This window comes from Odocoileus virginianus, chromosome 3 (genome assembly GCF_023699985.2).
Source record: "Odocoileus virginianus isolate 20LAN1187 ecotype Illinois chromosome 3, Ovbor_1.2, whole genome shotgun sequence".
Classification (NCBI taxonomy): domain Eukaryota; kingdom Metazoa; phylum Chordata; class Mammalia; order Artiodactyla; family Cervidae; genus Odocoileus; species Odocoileus virginianus.
In genome coordinates this window covers 94,182,501-94,203,425 of record NC_069676.1, presented here as the reverse complement: position 1 = coordinate 94,203,425, position 20,925 = coordinate 94,182,501, and positions in this window count along the sequence as shown.

Below are 20,925 nucleotides of genomic sequence, written 5' to 3'. Positions count from 1 at the left end.
AATATGATTTCAAGTGAGCAATTCCTTCCCCAGATTTGTTCCTGCAAAGAGGAAATGTGAACCTGCCACAGTTGGTCTCTAAGCACTAAATGTTCATGGACACACTTTCCACAGTACTCAGAACACAGTGGTGATGGATTTTTACTCTTTCTATGCTCTATATTCTGATATTTAGTTGCTGATTTTTAATTTTATTTTTAGTTGCTGAGTTTTTAAATAACTGTTTTCCTTTCAATTTTTTTAACTTTTATTGTGAGACAGAATACACTATAATAGTTGGTAATGAATTTGTAAGGCAGGCAGGAAATCATTAAAGATATAGATGACCTGAACAGCACTTTCAATCCACTTGATTTAATTGACATTTATGGAATATTCCATCCAATGCTTTATTCTGTGAGGATAGTGCTACCATAAACTAAACCAGATAAAGACATTACATAGAAAGAAAACTATCATCCAGAAATTCTCATAAACAGAGAACAAAAAATTATAAATAAAATATTTGCAAATGAATCCAAAAGTGTTAAGAAAAAATTATATACCAAATGGAATATATGCTGGGGAAATAAAGCAATTTCAGCATTAAAAAAAAAAAAATCAATGTAATTCACCACAGTAACTGGCTAAAGAGGAAAACTCATAAATATCAATTGATTTAGAAATAATATTTAGCAAAAGCCAATACTCATTCATAATAGTAACTCTCAGCAAACTAAGAATTAAGTGGGAACTTCCTCACTTGATCAAAACAAACAAACACACAAAAAGCTCTGCCTCCAGAACACCTATCACTAAGATCATCCTAAGTGGTTTGAGACTGGAAACTTTCCTCTTAAAATAAGCATGCCTATTTAACATTTTGTTGGAAGTTCTAGTTAGTACAGTAGGACAAAAATTTCATAAAGAAGGAGAAATACACACATATTCAAAAGGTAGAAATAAAACTATTTTCTGAGAGGATGATCAACTATGTGGAAAATAGAGAATCTAACAAAAGTCTCTTGGAACTAACAATTACAGCACAGTCGCAGGAAACATACAGTTACTATACAAATGCCTTGCTTTCCTATAGGTCAGCAATACCCAATCAGAATGTGTAATTTACAAAGAAATCACTGGGCTTCCCTGGTGTCTCTGGTGAAGAATCCACCTGCCAATGCAGGAGACATGGGTTCGTTTCCCTGGCCCAGGAAGCTCCCACGTGCTGCGGGGCAGTGAAGGCTGCGTGCCACAGCTACTGAGCACGTGCCCCGACTGCTGAGCACCGTGCCGCAACTGCTGAGCCCACGTGCCCCAACTACTCGGCCCACATGCCCCAACTACTGAACATGTGCCCCAACTGCTGAGCACGTGGCCCGACTGCTGAGCACGTGCCGCAACTGCTGAGCCCACGTGCCGCAGCTACGGAAGCTCGCACGCCTGGAGCCTGTGCTCAGAGTGAGATGTGGCAGTGAGAAAGCTGCATACTGCAAACCGAGAGCAGCATCCTCACTGCAACTAGAGAAAAGTCCACAGAGCAACACAGACCCAGCGCACACAGAAGTGGATAAAATTATTTTAAAAAAGAAACCATTTACAGTGACACCAGTGTAACTGGAACCTGCCTGTCAATCTAATGAAATATGTACAGGATCTGTCTGCTGGAAAGTACAAAACATTGATAAAAAAAATTAAAGGGCATCTTTATAAATTGAGTTATTACATGTTCATTATTAGAAAAACTCAATATTTTTAAGACATAAATTCTCTCATGCTTGATATGTATTGAAAAATATCTCAGCCAAAGTTCTAGAAAGTTATTTTAGAGGTCTTAACAAACTGATCCTGAGCTTCCTATGGAAAAGAAAAAGACCTAGAAGAGTTAACACAGTGTAGTAGTATGGAAACAAAGTTGGAAGACTCACACAGCATGATTTCAATACTTAATGTAAATCTTTAGTAATTAAGGTGGCATGTTACTGATAACAATATAGATATATAGGTCAATGGAATATAAGAAAGAACTCAGATGAAGACTTATACAAATGCAATTAATTGATTCTTACAAAGGCAGAAGGTGAAAGACCTATAATTTAAAAACAGTAAGCTGCTGGTAAAGAAAATTGAAAATGATACAGAGAAAGGGAAAGATATCCTGTACTCTTGGATTGGAAGAATTAATGTTGTTAACATGGCCATGCTGCCCAAGGCAATCTATAGATTTAATGCAATCCCTATCAAATACTCATGGCATTTTTCACAGAACCAGAAAAAATAATCTAAAATTCACATGGAACCACAAAAGACCCCAAATTGCCAAAGCAATCTTGAGAAAACAAAGTTGGAGATACCATTAAAGTCCCAGACTTTAAATTGTATATTATAAAGCTACAGTGGTCAAAGCGATATGGTACTGGCACAAAAACATAGACACATAGATTGATAGAACAGACTAGAGAGCTCAGAAATAACCCCCCATGCTTACAGTAAATTTATAAAACAGGAGGCAAGAATATACAATGAACAAAGAACAGTCCCTTCAACAAGTGGTGCTGGGTAAACTGGACAGCTAAATGTAAAAGAATGAAATTAGAACATTTTCTCATACCATACACAAAAATGGGCTTCAAATGGATTAATCCAAAACCTAGATTACTGTTGTTGTTTAGTGACCAAGTCGTGTCCGACTCTGTGACCCCACGGACTGCAACACACCAAGCTTCCCTGTCCTTTACTATCGCCCAGAGTTTGCTCAAACTCATGTCCATTGAGTTGGTGATGCCATCCAACCATCTCATCCTCTGTTGCCCCATCTCGTCTTACCTTCAATGTTTCCCAGAATCAAGATTTTTTCCAGTGAGTTGACTGTTTGCATCAGGTAGCCACAGCATTGGAGCTTCAGCTCCAGCATCCTTTCTTTCAATGAATATTCAGGGTTGATTTATATTAAGATTGACTGGTTGATCTTCTTGCTGTCCAAGGAACTCTCAAGAGTCTTCTCCAGCACCACGATAAGAAAGCATCAATTCTTTGGTGCTCAGCTTTCTTTATGGTCCCACTCTCACATCCATACATGACTACTGGAAAAACCATAGTTTTGACTATATGCACTTTTGTCAACAAAGCTATGTCTCTGCTTTTTAATACCTGCCTAGGATTTGTCATAGCTTTTCTTCCAGGGAACAAGCATGTTTTGTTTGTTTGTTTGTTTTTAAATTTCATGGCTGCAGGCACTGTCCACAGTGATTTTGGTGACTAAGAAAACAAAATCTGTGACTGTTCCCATATTTTTCCCTATTTTCCATGAAGTGATGGGACTGGATGTTATTATCTTCGTTTTTTGAATGTTGAGTTTTAATCCATCTTTTTCACTCTCCATTTTCACCTTTATCAAGAGACTCTTTACTGCCTCTTTACTTTTTGCCATCATCTGCATATCTGAGAGTGTTGATATTTCTCCAGCAATCTAAATTCCACCCTGTCAGTCATCCAGCCCAGCCTTTCTCATGATTTACCCTGTATAAAAGTTACATAAGCTTTCATGTAAGGGTGACAACAAACAGCCTTGGCATACTCCTTTTGTTCCATGTCCAGTTTGAACTGTTTCTTCTTGACCTTCATACATGTTTCTCAGAAGGCAGGTAAGGTGGTCTGGTATTCCCACCTCTTGAATAATTTTCCAGTTTGTGGTGATACACATAGTCAAAGGCTTTAGAGTAGTCAATGAAACAGAAGTAGATGTTTTTTTCCTGGAATTCCCTTGCATTTTCTATGATCCAACAGATGTTGGCAATGTGATCTCTGGTTCCTCTGCATTTTCTATATCCAGCTTATATATCTGGAAGTCCTTGGTCCACATACTGTTGAAGTTCAGCTTGAAGAATTTTGAGCTTTACCTTGGTAACATGTGAAATGAAGGCAATTGTGTGGTAGTTTGAACATTCTTTGGCATTGTCCTTCTTTGGAATTGGAATGAAAACTGACCTTTTCCAGTCCTGTGGCCACTGCTGAGTTTTCCAGATTTGCTAGCATATTGAGTGCAGCACTTTAACAGCATCATTTTTTAGGATTTGGAATAGCTCAGCTGGAATTCCATCACCTCCACTAGCTTTGTTCATAGTAATGCTTCCTAAGGCCCCTTCACACTCCAGAATGTCTGGCTCCAGGTGAGTGACCACACCATCATAGTTATCCAGATAATTAAGACCTTTTTTGTATACTTCTGTGTATTCTGATAAAACTTGGTTCACTGGAGAAGGAAATGTAAACCACTTCAGTATTCTTACCTTGAGAACCCCATGAACACTGTGAAAAGATCTAGATATAAGACCTGAAACCATAAAATTCTTAGAAGAGAAGCAGAGCACTCTTTTATATAAATCATGGCAATATTGTTTTTAGATGTGTCTCCAAACACGAGAGAAATAAAAGCAAAAATAAACAAATTAGACCTTAGTAAACTTAAATGCTTTTTCACAACAAAGGAGCCTACAACAAAACAAAAAAACAACCTACTAGAATGGGTTTGTAAATGGAATGACTGATGAAAAGTCAATATCCAAAAGATATAAACAGCTCATACAATTCAATATTAAAACAAATAAAAAATAATTAATTGGCCCAAATACCTGAATAGACATTTCTCCAGGTAAGACACACCAATGGCTAACAAACATGAAAAGATGCTCAACATCGCTAATTATTCAAGAAATCCAAATCAGAACTACAGTGAGGTATTACCTTGCATCTATCAGAATGACTATCATCAAAATGTCTTCAAATATAAAATATTAGAGAGGATGTGGATTAAAGGGAATCCTTCTGCATTGTTGATGGGAGTATAAATTGGGGCAGCCACTATGGAGGTTCCTCAGAAAATTAAAATTAGCATTAAAATGTGATCCAGTAATTCCACTCCTAATGTACACCCCCCCCCACACACATATCTAGAAAACCTAAGTTGAAAAAGTACATGCACCCTGATGTTCAGAGCAGCATTATTTACAACAGCCAAGATATGGAAGGAATCCCAGTACCCATAAACAGATTAATTGAGAAAGAATATATGTTTATGTTTGTGTCTGTTTATCTATATATATGCCTGCTAAGTCCCTTCAGTTGTGTCTGATTCTTTGTGACACTATGGACCATGGCCACCAGGCTCCTCTCTCTCTGTCCATGGGTTTCTCCAGGCAAGAATACTGGAGTGGGCTGCCATGCCCTCCTCCGGGGGAACTTCCCAACCCAGGGAACTTCCCAACCCAGGAATTAAACCTATGTCTCTTATATTTCCATCATTGGCTGGCAGATTCTTTACAACTAGCACCACCTGGGAAGCCCCATGTATAAATATATGTATATATATAATCATTCGGCCCTAAAAAATGAAGTTCTGCCATTTACAGCAACATAGATGGACCCAAAGAATATTATGCTTCATGAAATAAGTCAGACAAAAGAAAAACAAGTACTGTATGATATTACTTATATGTGGAAACTAAAAAATAATGCAAATGAGTGAGTATGCAGAACAGACTCAAACACAGGAAACAAACTAGCGCTTACTGAAGTGGAGAGGCAGGTGTGGAGGAACAAATCAGAGGTGTAAGAGATACAAACTACCCTACATAAAGGAGATAAGCAACAAGGATATATTGTACAGCACAGGAAATCATAGCCATTATTTTATAATAACTTTTAATGGAGTATAATTTGTAAAAATACTGAATCAATATGCTGAACACTTGGAGTTATTATAATACTGTAATTCAACTCTACTTCAACAAAGAAGTGATAAAAAATGCACAGAGACAATTTAATGGAGAAAATACAGATTTTCAATAAATGGTACTGGAAAAATTAGACAATTGTATACAAAATATACCTTACATAATACACAGAAGTTGTGATAAATTTAGATAGTAAACCTAAATGTAAAATACAGAGATATTAAAACTTGCAGAAAAAAACAGTGGAGAAAAGTCTGGTTTGTTTTTGTCAGTAAGTTTTTAGTTTTTAGGCCATGTCACACAGCTGGTGGGCTCCTAGTTCCCTGACCAGCGTCCACGCCAGTGCCCTCTGCAGTGGAAATGTGGAGACCTAACCACTGTACTGCCAGGATGTCTGTCAATAAGCTTTTAGCTACCACACTAAAAGCCTGACTCATGAAAGAAAAAATAACTTGGACTTTAGTAAAATAAAGCCACTGTTCTACAAAATACACTGTTAGAATAGGAAAAGTCAAGCCACATACTGGAAAAGATATGTCCTTACAAAATCCTGCATGTGATTATTTTTAGTAACCTTACTGATAATTACAAAAATATGGAATTAACCAAGATATCCTTCAATAAGTGAATGGATAAACTTTTATAAGACATCTCTGATAAAGAATGTATGCCCACAGTACACAAAGAACTCTTATAACTCAACAAAAAATATTGAACAGGCCATTAAGAAATGGATACAAGATCTTACCAGACGGTTCACCAAAGGAAGTATGTAGATGGCATGTAGATATTTAAAAAGATGCTTAACATCATTTCTTATCAGGGAATTGCAAATTTACACAGGAATGAAATACTACTACACACTTATTAGAATGCTTAAATTCCAAAAATAGACAATACTAATCCCTGCCAAGGATATAGAACATCAGAACCTTTCATTTGGTACTGGTGGAAACTCAAAATGATTCAGGGCTTCAAAACACAGTATGGAAGTTTCTTCCCAAGCAAATCACAGTTTTATTACATGATCTAACAGTCATTCCCCTACATTCTTACTAAATTGGCTTGAAAATTTATGTTCTTCCAAAATCCTGCATATGAATAATAAAAGTAACTTTATTCATAATCACAAAAAACAAGATATCCTTCAATAAATGAATGGATATATTTTAATATGTCAGTTCAATGGACTGCTATTCAGAGGTAAAAATAATGATTTGTTAGTCTGTGTGAAGACTTGAATCTAAATGCTAAGTGAAAGAAGCTAGGTTACACATTGCATGATTCTGATTATATGACATCTGGAAAAGTAAAACTACATGAATTGTAAAGAGATGAGTTGTTTTCTGGTGTTTGGAGGTGGGGCTGAGTATTTGAAGTACTTTGAATATTTTAGGAGGTTGAAATTATTTGGTAAGAATGATGCTGGTGAATATATGACATTATGCCTTTATCAAAACCTATAGAACTTTGTAGCACAAAGAGAGAACTTTAATGTATACTAGTTAAACAAAAATCATTTGGGAGAATGGAGGACCCCGTTTTATAAAAAGTGACAGAACTTAACAATCTAATCATAATACGAGTGAGTGAAGCAGTCTCACTAAATGGGGGCAGGGAGAAAAACATGCTGATCTGTATAACTTTGGAAATGAGTTGCAGCTATAAGACTAAAGGCAAAAGGACTATACGTAAGCACTCTACTTTAGTTGCTAAAGCCGTATCCTATGAGAGTAGGGTTAACGATTCTGAAACCAATATACACATATAATGGAATTGAACAATTAATTACATAAATGGCAGATGCTAGGATCAGGTGCTTTATTGTGGCCATGAGAAGTTAGAGACCATGAAGGGGAAAAGGTTAGAACAGTCCATGTAGTAACTGCTTCGAGTTGGAGACATCATGTGAACTCATGTTTAAGGTTATGTAGATACGTGTTGAAATATAGAAAGTTTGTGTGTGTGTGTGTAAAAATACACACATGATATTTCCTTTTTCTGTCCACTGAAAGGGCCTAGAAGGACTAAATCCCAGTAGCAACCTGTACAACAGTGTCCAGTTTTTGTTTCTAATGTACATAAACTGAATATATATATATACATATATACATGAAATTACATATGTAAGTAGAAGTGAAAGTCACACAGTTGTGTCTGATTCTTTGCAACCCATGGACTGTACAGCCCATGGAATTCTCTAGGCCAGAATATTGGAGTGGGTAGCCTTTCCCTTCTCCAGGGGATCTTCCCAACCCAGGTATCGAACCCAGGCCTCCTGCATTGCAGGCGGATTCTTTACCAGCTGAGCCACAAGGGAAGCCCAAGAATCCTGGAGCAGGTAGCCTATCCCTTCTCCAGGGGATCTTCCTGACACAGGAATCGAAATGGGTCTTCTGTATTGCAGGTGGATTCTTTACCAATGGAGCTACAGAATTGAGAAAGGAGTACGTCAAGGCTGTATATTGTCAGCTGCTTATTTAACTTATATGCAGAGTGTATCAAGCAAAATGCCAGGCTGAATGAAGCACCAGCTGGATTTAAGATTTCCGGGAGAAATATCAATAACCTCAAATATGAAGATGAGGTTACCCTTATGGCAAAAGGCAAAAAGAAGAACTAAAGAGCCTCTTAATGAAAGAAGAGAGTGGAAAAATTTGGCTTAAAACCCAACTTTCAAACAACTAAGATCATGGCATCTGGTCTCATCACTTTATGGTAAATAGATGGCAAAACAATGGAAAAAGTTACAAACATTTTTTTGTTGTTGTTCTGAAAACTGCAGATGGTGGCTGCAGCCATGAAAGTAAAAGATGCTTGGTCCTTGGAAGAAAAACTATGACCAACCTACACAGTATATTAAAACGTGGTGATATTACTTTGCTGACAAAGGTCCTTCTAGAAGAAAGCGGAGTGCTGATGCTTTTGAATTGATGCTTTTGAACTGTGGTGTTGGAGAAGACTCTTGAGAGTCCCTTGGACTGCAGAGATACAACCAGTCCACCCTAAAGGAAATCAGTCCTGAATATTCATTGGAAGGACTGATGCTGAAGCTGAAACTCCAATACTTTGGCCACCTGATTTGAAAAGACCCTGATGCTGAAAAAGATTGAAGGCAGGAGGAGATGGAGATGACTGGGGATGAGATGGTTGGATGGCATCACCAACTTGATAGAGTTTGAGCAAGCTCTGGGAATTGGTGATAGACAGGGAATTCTGGCATGCTGTAGTCCATGGGGTCACAGAGAGTCGGACACAACTAACCAACTGAACTGAGCTGAGCTATAGAATATCTAAAATCTATCTATTCATATGTATTATATTTACTGTATATATCTTTAAACTTTTATATTATTTATTAAAAAATAAATATCTTTGGAGAAATTACTGACTGCAGATATATAAGATGAACCAGCAGTATTTTATATTAATAGAAAGGTAAGGAAGTGCTCAGAAAAAACCAGTGTTTCAAAAAGACACAGGAGCCAACTGAAAGAGCTCCCAAAACCTAAATCTAAAGCAAATTGAGCAACAAAATGAATAAAATAATACTGAATTGTAAGCTATAGTATAAAATAGTTAAGTCCATAGATTTAAATAAATGTTTGGATAAATAAATAAACGAAGAAAATAGACTATTCTTCAAGTTAGAAGAATTCAAAAGAATCTGTGCAGGTACTGTGCTGTCAAGGAAGTAGTCTTTATCTCCCTACTCCTTAAATGGGGTCTACACATAGGCTATGCTTCAAAGAGTGCCATATGGCATTGAAGAAAAAAAGACTAATTATGCAGCAGAGAAATCTGACAAACACTATTTCAGCCAGGTGGTCAAGATTAACCTCAAAAGTGATACCAAAGTGTGTTCATTTGATAAAGTATGACAAGAGTGACATTTGTCTCTGTAATTACTATCACAAACATAACCTAACTTCAGTCCTAACCATGAGAGAAAAACATCAAAACTCCAGTTAAGGTTCATTCCAAAAATATGTATGATTTGTACTAATTGCTGTCAATGTCATTCATTCATAACAAGGAGTATCTGAGAAAGTGTCATGGCCAAGAGCAGACAAAGGAGACAGGATCACCAAGTGTAGGGTGGTGTCCTGTGTGGGGTTCTAACGAAATCTGGATAAAGTATAAACTTTAGTTAACTATTACTTGTGACAACTACCCCCTCCTAATGTAAGATTTCATTAATAAGGAAATTGGTTTTTGGTTCTGTTGGAACTCTACGGTTTTCACAAATTTTATGAAAATCTTAAACTAGTATATATCATTTTTAAAAGCTATTTTTAAAAGTCCTGAAAATTTTACTTCATTTTAACTGGTTCTGAGTAACATCATCTTGGGAATCTATATTGGCCTGAACTGAAAATGCTTTCCATTTAGCAACCAGACTTCTTTACTCAAATATATGTGTGCGTGCTGTGCATGCTAAGTCAATTTAGTCATGTCTGACTGTGTGACCCTGTGGACTGTAGCCTGCCAAGCTCTTCTGTCCATGGGATTTTCCAGGAAGAATACTGGAGTGAGTTTCCATGGGCTCCTCCAGAGGATCTTCCCAACCCGGGGATTGAACCCATCTCTTACCGTTCCTGCATCAGCAGGTGGGTTCTTTACCACTAGCGTCATATTTGAAAGGGAAGCCCTCTCAAATATATATATACATATATATATATGAGTAATTAATTCTGTCCTATATGGAGAGCTAGTTTTAAATAATTAATTAAAACCAGGATTATGAATTCCTCCTTCTGGCATTTAATATCTCCTGACTTTTCCCTTTCAGAATACTGTTGTATGAAGATCTTCCTTGGTATTTATTGTTTGCCTCGCAAGTAGCAGATTGAATTTTCCACTTTCTCCTTATTGCTTTGCTCTGTTATTCTTTGTTGTACCCTTTGATTTCCCTTTGTCTCCTTCACTCTACCAGCCACTTTTTATTTTTATCATGCAATGCAACAACTGCAGAATATAATCAGATTTTAGTTCACTATTATATTTAAGAGTGTATTTATACTATGCCTTTCCTTAATCTGCCTGATGCACAAATAAAATCAGTTTAAGGTACACAGTGTTCTCTTAAGAAGGTGAAAATGTTCATGAATCTGTTTCTTGAATTGTGTGCTTGGTAATATGAATTAATTATTATCTTTTGATACCCTATCTGAGGGCTTTGCTGGTAGCTCAGTTGGTAAAGAATCCACCTGCAATGCAGGAGACTGGGGTTAGGTTTCTGGATCCAAAAGATCCCCTGGAGAAAGAAATGACAACCCACTCCAATATTCTTGTCTGGAGAATCTCATGAACAGAGGAGCCTGGCAGGCTACATACAGTCCATAGAATTGTAAGAGTTGGACACTACTGAGCAACTAAACCACCACCACCTTATCTGAAAGCCAGTTTGAAAGTGAAAGTGAAGTTGCTCAGTCGTGTCCGACTCTGTGACCCCATGGACTAATGTAGCCCACCAGGCTCCTCCATCCATGGGATTCTCCAGGCAAGAGTACTGGAGTGAGTTGCCATTTCCTTCTCCAGGGGATCTTCCCCACCCAGGGATTGAACCCGGCTCTCCCTCATTGCAGGCAGACACTTTAACCTCTGAACCACCATGGAAGCCCCAAAGCCAGTTTCAGTTCAGTTCAGTTGCTCAGTCATGTCTGACTCTTTGTGACCCCATGAATCGCAGCATGCCAGGCCTCCCTGTCCATCACCAACTCCCGGAGTCTACCCAAACCCATGTCCATCCAGTCGGTGGTGCCATCCAACCATCTCATCCTCTGTCGTCCCCTTCTCCACCTGCCCCCAATCCTCCCAGCATCAGGGTCTTTTCCAGAGAGTGAACTCTTCGCGTGAGGTGGCCAAAGTATTGGAGTTTCAGCTTCAGTATCAGTTCTTCCAATGAACGCCCAGGACTGACCTCCTTTAGGATGGACTGGTTGGATCTCCTTGCAGTCCAAGGGACTCTCAACCCATTTAGTGAGGTGTAAATGAACCCAGTTGAGTGAGGGACTTGTACCACTGTTTTAAAGAATTGCAGTTTACTTATTATCACTTAGACCTACTGGCAAGTGACAGTTCCCCTCTTTCAGAATATCCCAAAGTCCCCCTTATTTTTGAGTCATATCAAGATTAGAATATTTTAAATATATTTTCCAGTAATGATAATTATCTTGGCTTTAACTAACACCCAATTAGGAGGAGACTGATCTTAGGTAAAATTATGTTGTGAGCCACTTCCTTTTCTGCTATCCTATTTCTGTATACACAGTATAAAAGTCGTTCCAAGTTTAAGTTTTAAAGAAAGATAAATAGGGCTTGTATCCTAGCTAAGACAAAATATGTTCTTGAATATGATGATTTTGTGGAAGTTACTTCTCTGTTCCTCAAATTTCTAGCTGTAAAGTAGGAATAATAATTTTTACCTAATAGCTTTTTTTTTGTGAGCATTAAATTCAGTAATTTGTATAAAATATCAGAAAAGCTCCTCTGTACAATCACAGACACTCAAAAATAGCTGCTTCTTAGCTATAGGAATCTTCAATATAATGCCACACAAATGCTCTGATGAAATATCCTACTATGCCATTATGGGCTATTCACACTTTCATACCCATTCACTTACTCTGATGGCACAGCTAGTGAGAAATATGATTATGTCTAAAACTTTGTGATAAATTTCACATGAGAGGCAAGACTTTTGTAGAGGAGTCCTGCATAATCGATACCGCCAGTGACTTAAGAAATGCAGACTAAAGTGGGGAAAATGGGAATATCTGAGATAAGACTTACAGAGCACAGCATTGTATTTAGACCCACCTCAATGCTTATGTGGTTGCAGTAGAATTCACACATTCTGAGGAATACGTAGAAGCCTTGAGTGTGTGTGTGTATGTGGGGGTGTGGGAGTTGAAAGCATAGAAGTCATGGATGTGTAGCCTTAGATCTGCTGTGACTAGAAGTAAAGAAATGGACTAAGTTTTTAAAATACAGAAATTGTAGGTTCAAAATAATGTAAATTTCATTTTGGGTAAAAGGCAATTGTGTTCTTGTTCAAAAATATTATCTATTTAATTTGAATTGATTGTAATCAGTTACTCACATTTGAGTATTATATTCAGTTTTATGGTCAATCCGTATTATAAATAAGGTCTTAGTATCTTAACTGTTAATAACTTTTTAATCCTTCACTGACATCTTTGCCTGAACTTGTAAGCATTATTTTTCCTTATCTGTTTATACTTATCCTTAGTATATTACATCAGTTTTTGTGCTAGGTAGATATTTACTTTAAAAAAGAATTGTAACTAAACTTTCCTCTGATGTTCTAGTCAAGCTATTCAGGTTTTGGTTGTTGTTGTTGTCTTTGGATTTACCAGTATTCTGACTTTTGTATAAATTGTTTATTTTGTTATCTCATGCCGTATTTCTTCTTTCTTATGCTCCTGATAGTTAAATTGCCTAAAACCTAGATACCTATCTGAGTTATAGTTCTCTCGGACACTGTTCATTTCAAAGCATTTGTCTGCCTGCACCCCGTTACCGCCTAAATTTTCCTAGATTGTTTTCAGTGCTCACTGCATGATGCTATACTTCCTGACTCCCTGAATTAGTCTTTTGGGTGGTGTGCTGTGTTGAAGTACTCTCAGACTGGAAGCAAATTAGTCCTCAAATTTCTCCTGCTGATTCTTTCTGCTCTGTCTTTAAAAATTATCAGATTTATTAGGTATTACTCCTTTCTTGTGTGATTCCAAGCTGGGACTATTTTTAATCAACCCTTTTTTCTTATTAAGAACTCTGTGAGTATGACTATAATTGACACTTCTAAAATTTCCTTCTTCAAGCATTCCTTTGTATTTTAAATGACCTGTCAGGGGTAAATTTGTTATAGCATAATGAGATCTGATTTTTCCTTCTCCAGTATAAAATATGTTGGATTTGGTCAAGATGGGAATCCTATAACAGGGAGGAAAAAAAAAAAACGAGGTGAGAAATATAGTTTGATCATTAGTGATCAGGGACAAAATCTTGGCAAGATTGGGGTTAACCTGGATTTGCCACTCAGTGTGACTTCTGAGAAACACTTCAGCCTGTGTCCTCAAGTTGGACAAAGAGGATTACCCCACATGGCAGAGCGTGAGCTTAGAGTCTAGAGAACCGGCCTGAGGCCCGTAAGAGCTTCTTAAGAAAGTGTCTATAGCCTCTTCCATGGGTGTTTTCTAGCATCTAGTCAAAGGATCTTGAGTTAGTATTTTCTGTTTTCTTCCATAGGAATTTGAAGTCTTTAGACTTTGGGGCTTCATAGGCGGCGCTAGTGGTAAAAAAACCTGCTTGCCAATGCAGGGGACATACGAGTTGGGAGTTTGATCCCTGAGGGGGGGGCATGACAGCCCACCCCAGGATTCTTGCCTGGAGAATCCCATGGACAGAGGAGCCTGGTGCGCTACAGTTCATAGGATCACACAGAGTCAGACACAACTGAAGCGACCGAGCACCTACACACTTGGGAGCAGGTTGGCTTTGGGAAGGTTAGGGATGTCATTTTTAAGTAAAGAAATTATTATTTCAATAAATCTGTTTCCAGTGCTTCTTATCTTTAAGATGTTCTGAGGAGGACATTTTACGCGTCTAGGTTCTTCTGGCTGGTTTAAGAATTAGATCGACATGAAGTCAATTAACAGGAGAAAAATCAAAAGCCTTTAATGTTTATACATGGGAGAAACTCACAAAAACTGAGTAACTGGCCAAAATGGCCAAAACCCTCACTTAAATAGAATTTTCACCTAAAGACAAGTGATAATGTTGAAGTTACTGGTCTGGAACTTCAGGGAGGAGGAAGACAATTCACGTGACATGGAGATGGAAAGGCAAATGCTTGGAAAAATGTGTTTTTTGAGTTATACAGAGATAACAGGCTACAGTGAAATTTTAACAAACAGACTTTGATAGGTTCCTCCCTGTCTATTGCACCTTCAGTTCAGCTCAGCCGCTCAGTCACGTCCAATCATTTGTGACCCCATGGACTGCAGCACGCCAGGCCTCCCTGTCCATCACCAACTCCCGGAGTTTGCTCAAACTCATGTCCATCGAGTCTGTGATGCCAGCCAACCATCTCATCCTCTCTCGTCCTCTTCTCCTCCAGCCTTCAATATTTCCCAGAATCAGGGTCTTTTCCAGTGAGTCAGTTCTTTGTATCATGTGGCCAAAGAATTGGAGCTTCAACTTAAGCATCAGTCCTTCCAAAAAATATTCAGGACTGATTTCCTTTAAGATAGACTGGTTGGATCTCCTTGCAGTCCAAGGGACTCTCAAGAGTCTTCTCCAACACCACAGTTCAAAAGCATCAATTCTTCAATGCTCAGCTTTCTTTATAGTCCAACTCTCCCATCCATACATGACTATTAGAAAAAACATAGCTTTGACTAGACAGATCTTTGTCAGCAAAGTAATGTCTCTGCTTTTTAATATGCTGTCTAGGTTGGACATAACTTTTCTTCCAAGGATCAGACGTTTTTTAATTTCATGGCAGCAATCAGAATGGCCATCATCAAAAAATATATGAAGTATAAATGCATCTTTATTTGAGGAAAGGGAACCCTCTTTCTTGGAATGTAAATTGGTATAGCCACTATGAAGAATCATATGGAAGTTTCTTAAAAAGCTAAAAATAGAGCTACCAAATGACCCAGCAATCTCACTTCTGAGCACATGCCCAGAGAAAACTATAATCCAAAAAGATACATACACTCCAATGTTCATTTGAGCACTATTTACAATAGCGAGAATATGGAAGAAGGAACCTACATGCCCATCAAAAAAGTAATGGATAAAGAAGGTGTGGTGAATATATATACAATGGAATATTACTCAGATGTATTCATAAAAAGGAACTAATTTATATCATTTTCAGAGATGTGGATGGACCTGGAGACTGTCATACAAAATGAAGTAAGTCAGAAAAACAAATATCACTGATTAACATATCTGTGTGGAATCTAGAAAAATGGTAAAGATGATGCCATTTGCAACACAGAAATAGAGACACAGACATTGAGAACAAACTTGTAGATACCCAAGGGGAATAGGAGTAGGGTAGGATGAATGGGGAGATTGGGATTGACATATGTATATATATATGTGTGTGTGTGTGTGTGTGTGTGTGTGTGTATGTCTATGTATAAAATAAGTAACTAATGAGGACTTACTATCATTCCCCTTGGAAACTGTCATTCTAAAAAATCATTTAATTTTGCAGAAAAGCTTAATTGTTACTGATGTAAAATACTTGTAGAAAACTGGAGGCCCACTTATGGAACTTATTATGATTCTATGATTATGTAGCAAAAATGAAAAAATATAACTTCAGTATATCCTTTTGAAAAATGCTTACAATGTAAATACATGTCATTAATGATCTGTGAATCTGTGAGCTTTGCAAAAGTAGTTTATGAGTGGTCTGTAGTTCTCTCTAAAGAACACATGTTAAGAATGATGCTAAATATGACATTTTTCATGATTTTTATAACAGAAAGACAAAAACCATCCCTGATTTCGTGTGCTCATTAGTGCCTCTTTTATGGTAGGATAAAATGCTTTAATGGTAACATAGTAGGAAGTTATTTAACTTTTATCAACTCCTGAAATGATGTTGCCTTGTGTCACTAAAAATAGACATGGTATATAAGAGTAGCAGGCATTTTCATTGCAGCAGCTGGGTATGTGCCTGCCTGAGTAGACACCTGGATTGGAAGGTGGGTTTATAGTCTTGTCCTTCACTTTAAAGAAAATTATTGAGTGTCATTCATTCAGATGCTTCTGTAGAGGTGGAAAATGGAGCATCTGAGGTAAATAAAGTTAGGATGGAAGAGCGAGGGAAGAATAAGAAATTTATATTATAAGGGAGGAAAATAGCTTGCCATCTACTCTTCTAGGTAGGCTGAGATGGCTTGTAATAAAAGACACATTAGAGGAGAAAAATAAACAGAAGTTTAATAACCTGCCTATCTCCTGTGTACAGAAGAGAGACTCAGGAAAACAGAGTGGCTCCCCAAAATGGCCCAAGACACCATCTTAAGTACCATCTCCAGCTAAAGACAAAGGAAAGGGTGTGGGAGGTCAGTTATCGGAAAAGCACAGTAAAAAAAGGTATGGGTCATTAGGCAGGTTTGTCTGTGTGTGTGTGCATGCACACATGCATGCATGCATGCAGTCGTGTCCAACTCTTTCTGACCCCATGGATCATAACCCACCAGGCTCCTCTGTCCATGGAATTTCCAGCAATAATATTGGAGCAGGTTGCCATTTCCTCTTCCAAGGCAGCTTTAAGTCTTGCTTTTCTACCAACATGAGTTTCTTGAGATTTTGTCATTGTCTTCTTCTTGGTACAGAGAGAGATACCCCTACAAACGGGTACTTCCCTTATAAATGTAAGTGTCTCTTTCAAAAGGGCAATTTTTACTAGATTTTCAGAGCTTCTCTCTTGTCTGTTGTTTCTTAAAAATAACCAGTTAAAATACTCAGGATGCCGACGAGGCATATTTTGGGTGGTGTACTTAGCTACTATTAACTTATCCTGTCTTCTTATGGAGAGATTTGGTGACTTCTTTCTCTTCTGTTCCTCCTCAGTCCTACAGCTGTAAGGAACTGAATTCTGACCCAGTTGGGAGTCAACGTGGAAATGGATTCTTCCCCAGAGTGTCCAGATAAGGGCTGTGCCCAGCTGGCCTCTTGACTCTGGCCTTGGGACCCTCTGAGCAGGGAGCCCAGACACACCTGCTCCGGCTTCTCACCAGCAGAACTGAATCAAAATTTTTGGACTTTGTTTTGGATAGCTAGGTTTGCGGTAGTTTGTAACACAGCAGTAGAAAATGAATAAAGATAATATGAATGGCATCTCCTTGCTCTTAACTTTGATAGTTAAATGTATACCCTGTTCTCTCGGATAACATTTCCCAACTGTTATCATGACTCTCTGCCCTACTTGTGTACTCTGTTAAGAGTTACAAGAGTCCTTGATATTTCTGAAGAACTCTCCCATTGGGGAAATTGACTGATGTGATATACTCTCAGCAAGGGTAGTAAACACTGTTTTTTTTTTTTCTTTTTTGTTTTTTTTAATGCTCATGATAAGCTTAAAATCTACAAAATTGCTCTTTAACTAGATGGGATATTTTTATCCTTGTAGATAGGATACTGATTTGCATCCTTTTGAAACTCTTCAAATCATAAATGCTCATTATACTTCTTCATTGTTAGCATGATCAAGCCTTATGCATGCACATCTAGCACCTCTTGAAATGGCTATAGTCTTTTGAGCAACTAACTGCTGGAGAAAATGAGGACTGTGTTTCCTTGCATCTTGTTTTCAGAGATGGATGCACTCTTCAATAGCAGATGTCTAACAAGCTGAACAGTTTCAAGGGCTTTGTTGATTGGAAAGCATTATCAGTCAGTGCTTTGTAAAACAGGCCCTTCTAAATGTAGATGCAATAATATTTGAAGAAAACTATCTCCCAGTTAAGATTAACAAAGGACTACGAAATAAAAATAAATCTTATTATAAAAAGAAACAGTATACATTTTTTTCAATTTGAGGACTAAATGCATTCATTACCATAACAAAAATGACCCAGCAATGTGAAGGACAAAATTTCTTAGTCACTAAAAACTTTAGAAAATGGTTGCTTGTAACACTTAAAAAGCACATACATATTCTATTCATTATTTTTAATTTAGTAGGTCTGTTTGTCTCATCTGTTACTTCTCCATTATTTTAGTTTCTAACATTGTTAAAATAATGATATGGTTAGATAATTCATGCTTTCTCTAGATTTATAAAGCACAGATTTATAGATAAAATCCACACTATATATAGTATAATTTAAAGATGCTAAAGTTTTTTTTTTAATTAAAATTAAAGGATAAGGATCTGAATATAGAGTTGCTCTGTAATTTGGATGCCACAGTTCATATCAGTTAAATAATAATGAGATCATCATCCTATGAGTGTGTTTATTTAGATTTATTTAGTTCCAGCTAAGTGGGATTTGGGTTTTTTTGTGATATATAGGAAATAACTGGAAAATAATTTGAAGGAGGAGAAACATATATTTATCAGTAACAACCATAATTTTCATTTGTTTATTTTGACAATATTTTGTAACATATATTATTATACTCATTTTACAGGTGAGAAGAGTACAATTTATTTAGAATGTAATCTATCCTTGATGATTTATCTATCTAATTATGTAGCCAGTATTAAGATCCTGATCTTTGGACTTCTTGTCTCAGGACTTATCTAATTCTACTTTCATATAGTTACAAACAAACTCAAGCAATCCCAATCAAAATTCCTGTTGAATATTTTTGAGGGACACAATAAACTTACTCTAAGATTTAATCAGAGAGCAGAGTCCATTCGTTCTAAAGGAAAGAGGGAAGGACTTGTTTTAACACATTGTAAAATACTATTATTGAATGGATCAATGGAAAGATATAAAACTAGATACACATATATGTGAATATATATGTGCTTAAAGTATATTTGTTACTTTTATCTATTTTTGTAGTCCCATTAAACTATAACTTGAGTTTTTATTGAAACCTGTAGTTTAGTTCCATTACTGCAGGACTCTACCATTTCTTTCTTATTTTTATATTTGAAATTCTTTCATCAAACAGTGAGGAGCTTGGCTTTATTTACATATGTGTATATACATTTATATATATATATGGGACTTCCCTGGTGGGTCAGACGATAAAGCGTCTACCTACAATGTGGGAGACACGGGTTCAATCCCTGGGTCGGGAAGATCTCCTGGAGAAGGAAATGGCAACCCACTCCAGTACGCTTGCCTGGAAAATCCCATGGATGAAGGAACCTGGCAGGCTACGGCCCATGGGGTTGCAGAGTCGGACATGACTGAGCAACTTCATTCTCACTTTCATATACATAGATATATATGTTTAATACACATGATAGAACTAGATGCTCTGATCTGTCAGTCACAGTGAGTACACCTAGTTTACAGATCTTAGTTTCTCAATATTATTTTCAACTATAAGAATCTAGTGCTTCTCGGAGGAATGGCTAATTTCAGGGCACAGACAGGCTTAAATAGGCACATGTCAAAGGGGCCTCCACTGGCCAAATCTGGGACAGTTTGAGCATCAAAATAAATAAAATTAGCAATACATTATAGACTATGGAATAAAATAAAAATCTATGTATCCATACAGATATAAAAGTGAATAAATAATTAGGGAAGAAGTCTAAGCTCTTTTACCTTTTAATGCTAACTAATGAAGAATTGTATGGCTAAAATAGAATCATTCAATGATGCTAAAACTGGTGGAAAGAATATTGATTCTGAAAAGAGTAGTGTGAACTCAAAGTATCTCTTTACAAACTAGTTTTCAATTGTAAATAAGAAACTGATGAATTTATAGTGGAGGATTTGACTTGAGACCTCCTTTCCGAAGACAATGAAGCTAGCATCAAAATATGGGGACAACATTATGTCTCCTGATTCAAGGCAGTAGGAGGGTACAATGTCACTTCTGTGTTATTCCTGCAAAAGTGCATAACATAACTCCAATCATGAAGAAATAGCAATCCAATCCAAATTAGAACATTTTACAAAAACAAGTAGCCCATACTCTTCAAAACCATCAAGTCAAAACACAGAGAAAAGTTTAGGAAATATTGTATACTAAAGAAGAATAGTCGACTGATACTGTTGTTTCATATATCTGGACCCATAGAATGGTGGCTGCCCCAGTGACACACGTCACATGGCAAATCTAAACTCTATGACAGCCTATTATGGGAAACACCTGTAAGGAATCCTAATATACACCAATGATAATTCTCCAACTCAGCTTCAGTTAGCTTATCTTCTCCTGGAAAATGGGACCTGCTAGCTCTAGAAGGAAATCTTCAGCTTACTAGTCAACCATTCTCTTTCTGTTTCCACTTCCACTATGCTATAAAACTTACTTTTGCCCCAAATTCCTCAGGAACACCGCTCCTCTGCCTGTGAGGCTCTGTATTGCTCCCATCCATAGATGTTTTCCCTTAAATGGAGGAGGTCAAACTCACTCTTAACTGTAATATTTTTGTCTTTTGATAGTTTTGGGGACGAAGTGATGTTCAAAGACAGCTGGTGAAGATTGGACAGTAAATGCTGGTGAGGATAACTACAGAACC